At 37.0% G+C, this 6,081-nt stretch overlaps 1 pseudogene; it reads right to left on the bottom strand.

Moving 5' to 3' along the window:
• Positions 1-2,454: 2,454 nt before the first annotated feature.
• Positions 2,455-4,080, bottom strand: LOC112516217 (annotated as a pseudogene).
• Between the last annotated feature and the right edge of the window lie 2,001 nt (positions 4,081-6,081).

Genomic DNA, 6,081 nt, shown 5'->3' with positions numbered 1-6,081 from the left:
GCAATAAAATTTCCCTCTTTAAGTTCCGTTTGCATGTTGATCTTTCACGTAACAACTTTCCAAGTATTCACTTATGGCCGATCAAGTAAGTTTCTCTATCACATGTAAACTTTTAATATTTATTTCACTGTATAATGCCTTTTAGATCGATTGCATGTTATACCTTAATGTTAACAATGTTAAACGTCTACATGGTGTCTCGAAAACAATCACTTCCAATTGAGACACCATTGTTAACATGAAGGTATAACATGCAATCAATCTAAAAGGCATATATCACATAGTGAAATAAATCTTAAAAGTTTACATGGTGCCTCGAAAACAATCACTTCCAATTGAGACACCAAATTTCTTAGCCACTTTTGGATCACGCTTTGGCAGATGTTTGGAACGACTCTCAAGAAAAGTAGCACCGCTCAACCCCAAACCGATAACCAAATGGAAGTCGCTAACCGGACTTTGGGAAACATGCTCCAAAGCGTGTGTGGTGACAACCCAAAGCAATGGGACGTAGCCTTAGCATAGATCGAGTTCGCTTACCAATCACTCTCCTTTCTCTCTTTGGTCTATACTTCATCCCGAGGTACGTAGTCGACTTAGTCAAACTACCCGGAGATCCTAGAGTTAGCATCGCAGTAGTAACTTGGCAAAAGAATTACAAGCAACGAAAGAGGCCATCAAAATGCGACTTGAGGCAACCGGATTGAAGAATAAAGCGACGACCGATAAACACCAACGAAAGAAGGTTTGTTAAATATATCGAACACCTTCAATGTCATCGGCATCTATGAATACCACAAGGATGATTCGGTTCCTTTAGAAGAGAAGTCGACTGAAGTTGAGGAGACTGATATAGAGTGGGTCACAATAGAAATCGAAGAGCAAACAGAAATGAGCAGGTTCCGTGCGTCTCAACACACATCAAACCCGCATCAAATCCAATCGTTGCTCATTTATACGACCATCATTCGACAAGAGCCGCATGAACCTCACTTTAGTCACTGTTTGATGCATGCCTTTTCCTTCCATGCGGCTACAACTGCATGGGGGTCGCCCGTTTCCATACGCAACCATGTCCTCATGCATCCATGACTTCGTACCGACCCATGATTCCTTCCTTACTCTTATATTTTATTTTTGATATCTTGTTTGTTTTCCTAATTTAGTTATATTATCAGTCGTAATAGCTTAAGATTATAAATAGGGTTTGATTCATTCATTGTTATTCAAGTTTTTATCAATCTATACAATTCTTCCCCTTGGGAGTTTTAAGAGTTTTCTCTTAGTTTTCCGAGTGCTAGACTCGTTATCTTAAAGGGTTTAAACGCTTGTCGCCCCTTCCGCAAATGCGGTTGTGCCATGTACCCATTGCCATTCCACCTTAAGTTAGGGTATCCAAACTTGCGTGCTGGAAACGAAGGGTGAAGTGGTGATACCAACTTGCTCCCATAAGCCATCTAAAACCAAAAGTAGCCATCATTAACACCTAAATAGTACCAGGAGGGATGGTTGTATATATGAAGAAATGAAGAAGATGATCTAAGCTAGAGCTACAAGGGCAATGAACAACCAATTAATGGCTATTGATGGACAGTTGATCAATGAAAGAAGAAGAATAGATAATACTTGTATTATTTCCTTTTTCATAAATTGTAATGAAACATCAAAACAAAAAGACCTATATTAATTGTTGAGTTTGTTCAATAATTCCATCTTATCCTCTAATGTAAGCGTTTTTTTTTTATTAACCTAGATATCCAACCTGCTATGCGAGCCGACTAATCCCAGGGCGACCACCTGTTTAGTAGATAGTCCGAAGTCATCGCATTTGAACCTCCATGGCCACAAGGGTATTTTTATTCCTTCTTGGATTTGAACCTGGGAACTCCTGGTACTTTTGACATTTGGAACCAAACTCAAACCAATAAAGCACCATCCTTGTGGTTTAATGTAAGCTCTTTATTTCTCATCTTAGTGCTTTTTCTAGTATAAGTTTTGTCATCATGTGACAAGGATATCTAGTTAGAGTGAAGATTTGACGACAAACACTACTAGATATTATAGGTTAAGTCTGTAATATTCCATTATGGTTATTGGCACTAATGATTAGTTGTTGACACTGAAGATTTAATTTAGCCGTTGAAACTACATACATCGCTGACACTTGCTAGTTGATCAAGTGACGATGAAAAGTTAGCCAGTGACAATCAGAAGTGCTGACTAACCAAGTTTAAGAAGGTCATCAACAGATGTTATCTCAAGACCTGATGCTGATAAGTTGATTACTAGTGTTCATATGCTCAGTAGTTGATGATTCTGATCAACTAATGGAGCCACTAACAAATGAATAAACCAATAGATACTGACAGTGGCGGATCCAAGAATTTTATACACTGGGATCACTTAAACTAACAATATACCAACACATCAATCATTATAATTAACAATACGTGATTACATAAGTTGATTTCTACGAGTTTTCATCATTTGAAAACGAGTCATTACATCTTGATTTGTAACCTTAGCAAGTATTTMTTTTTCTACGGCACAAATGACACACGCATTCAAAAAATCGTCACAAATTCGATTGCACAAAGCTGGCTTCACAAGCTTCATTACAGAAAAACATCTTTCGACTGTTGCGGTTGCAACAGGCAAAACCAATGCAAGCTTCAATAATCGATAAACCAAAGGAAACACAAGATGTTTCCTTGTTTCAATCATCACTCTACCGAGCTCGGATATACCTTTCAAATTAGCAAATAATTCATCATGTTGGACATTGTCAATGTATAGTTGAAGTTGGTGCTCAAGAGTAGTTCTTTCGTCATTGCTAAAATCATCAGGATAAAATTCTGTCAACCTTAGTAATTTTGATGGGTCAAAGTCACAAAATGAGTAATGAGGATCCAAWRYRGCCAYACARGTGAGCAATTCGGAACTTACCTCATCAAATCTGTCACCAAACTCTTGAATTTGCATATCCATAACCGTGTTAAAACATTCGTACTCGTAATAATGTCGATATGGGATATTTGTCTTGTGTCTTCGATTTTTTGGATTGACATAAACTTCTTCCATGTTAACTGTTTCGATGTTGTGTTTTTTGCAAAAAGAAGAGATCTTCTCAAGAAGCCGACAAAATCCATCAACTCTAAATTGTTGCAACTATAGCTTGGTTGACTTCACCAATGAAACAGCATTCAAGATGTCTTGATCTTTTTTCTGAAGAGCCTGTGACAATGATTCTGTGACCCCCAAAATATGCAACATCAAGTGCAAATAAAACACACTATCAAATGATTGGAAATATATTTGAAGACCATTTGCTTGATGTTGGCTGTAAGGATTCTCGTACGCATCTTCAACATACTGAAGTACCTCAATAACAGATGGAAACAAATCAACCAAACGCTTAAGTGTTTTATAGTGTGAACCCCACCGTGTATCTCCAGGTCTTCCAAGAGAAAGCTCTTGATTTAACCCACTCCCTGTTTCARTTTCACCGCTACCAATGGCTTCTTGTACTTTCTCCTTTTGACTTTCTCGAACCATATATGTTCGCTTACAAGAAGCACAAACCACATTCATCACAGATGCTATCATGTCAAAGAATTTTCCAGTCTYGATGTGTTTATGTGCAACCGCCACAACAACTAACTGAAGTTGGTGAGCAAAACAATGGACATAATATGCTGAGCTATTTTCTCTCATRATTAAAGCTTTCAAACCATTGAATTGGCCACGCATATTGCTTGCTCCATCATAACCTTGGCCTCTAACCCTTTTCAAACTCAAATCATGTTCAACAAATAAGAATTCAATCGCAGATTTAARAGATAAAGCATTTGTGTCCTTTAYATGTACAAGACCAATAAATCTCTCCTTAACAATCCCATSTGTAACATATCGCAAAACCACAGCCATTTGTTCCTTTTTAGATATGTCACTCGACTCGTCAACTAATAAGGAAAACACATCATCACCAATCTCTTGGAAAATATGTTTGAGTACCTCTTGTGCAAAGCAGTGAACGATATCTTTTTGAATACTTGGCGCCACCATTAGATTATTCCCAGGAGCATTTTCTAATATAACCTTACCAACAGCCTCATTTTGATCCCAGATTAATTTTATTAATTCCAAGAAATTTCCTATATGAAGAGACGTTTCTGACTCATCATGACCACGAAAAGGTAATGCACCATTCAACAAAAATCTAGCAGCATCAACAGAAGCAATTAACTTGACACAAATTTAATTCAAAGAAAAGAAAGAGTAAAACCAAATAATGTTCTATTGCTTACTCTATTAAATTAAATATTTACAATGTAATTACTTTATATAGAGAGATTACCTTAAAAAAAATGAAAAATCGAGTAACAGTCTCAAAGTTGTTGGATGAGGAGATCTAATGGTCATTATTATAATGGCATTTATGTCAATAATGGGATGTTGAGGGAAATTAATATAAACATTCGCGTTTATCTACTAGAAAAACATTTTCCAAGTAAATTGTCTTATTCATCCATTGCAAGCTTCAACCGGTGATTAATGGCCCAAGAAATACTTAGGTACCGTTTACTGAACGTTTATCTAGTAAGTGTTTATCGGGTAATTTTTTTTATCGAATTAACATGGTAAGGGTTTAGAATCTTACCTGGTTAGAGCAGTAAAAGAATGGAGAGACTTACCCGGTAAGAGTGGTGAAAGGATGAAAAGTCTTACTCATTAAGTAAGAGTGACGACTCTTACCCGAGTAAGCGCTTACCGAGTAAATTATTGCATACTATATCGTTTTGATGCACTACTATTTTACCTAGAAAAATGAATTACAGTGTTGACTCCTATAGGTAAGTACTTACCGGGTAAGCATTTGAGTAAACGGCCCCTTACATTACGGTGAATTACACAACTTTGTTCCTTCTTTTTAGATCAACCTCTTACCCTAAACATTGTTGATCAAGTTATTTTCGGTAAAATATTGAATGAAGGTATGAATTTTATAAAGTTTTCATATCCCCATTTTAGGGATTATACTCATGATTACTTCCCAATTCTTTTCATCCAAAATCAACCTTGAAAATATCTTTACTCATGATTACTTTCATCTGATTGGTCTGGCTTCTGGATGGTTTTCCTTCTAGTTGTTTTTTTGAACCTTAGAAAAAATTCAAATCCATCATAAAGGAACCAAATGGGATCTAGTTGATCTTCATGTTTAACCAGAGAGTCCTTGTTTGTAATTGGAACTCAAATTTTATAAGTATTTAACATTTTTTTGACCCAGAGACTCTAGATAGACGAACCAGAGACTCTGGTTGACCAGAGGGCCTTTGGTTGGCCTTGATTTAGGGTTAGCCTTGCTTTTGGTTGGTGAGTCTACATGGGCTCTGGCCCTTAAGGACCAGATGAGCTCTAGTTGGTAATGTTTTGTATGATGCAAATTTTACCATAGGGATTTTTTCCCCAAAGATATATGTTGATCCTCTCTCTCAGTGATTTGATGATAATTCCTTTTCTCTTTCACGTTGTATTTGTGTTTCTGTATTTTCAGTTCCAGTGATCATCACTGAGTATGTTCAGTGATCGCTGAAGAACTTGCATTGTAAATTCATCAGAGACAACAATACTTCAAGAAGACAACACTTACACCAAAGAACCTTCAGCAAACGTCGAAGATTGAAACTGAAGATTAGAGACTGGCGATTACGTGATCTGAAGTGGTATTCAGTGATTACAAGTCTGTCTATACATGTGTGAAGACTGCTCTAGCTTCATCGAATGATGATGAGACCTCCAGGTCATTCCAGCATTCAGGCGATCAAAGGAAGCTTGCTTAGCATGATTGTTGTTGTCTTGTCCTTATGCACACAAAGGACAAACCCATACCCTTACAAAAGTTAGTACGGTACGGAGCCGATTAGTCGACCCTTTGTCCATCAACTTTAGGCAAGGATGTCTGCTTAGAAATAGTGCTTTTGTAATATTCACTATAGCAAAGGACAAGTCTTCCTTTTAAGGTTTGACACGCACTCTAAACCTACCATATTGCATTAAATGATCATTTAATGCACTGGG

Source organism: Cynara cardunculus (genome assembly GCF_001531365.2).
Source record: "Cynara cardunculus var. scolymus isolate 2C chromosome LG 8, CcrdV1, whole genome shotgun sequence".
In the NCBI taxonomy this organism is placed as follows: domain Eukaryota; kingdom Viridiplantae; phylum Streptophyta; class Magnoliopsida; order Asterales; family Asteraceae; genus Cynara; species Cynara cardunculus.
Note: the sequence above shows the minus strand (reverse complement) of the source record. Positions and strands in the feature narration are given on the sequence as shown.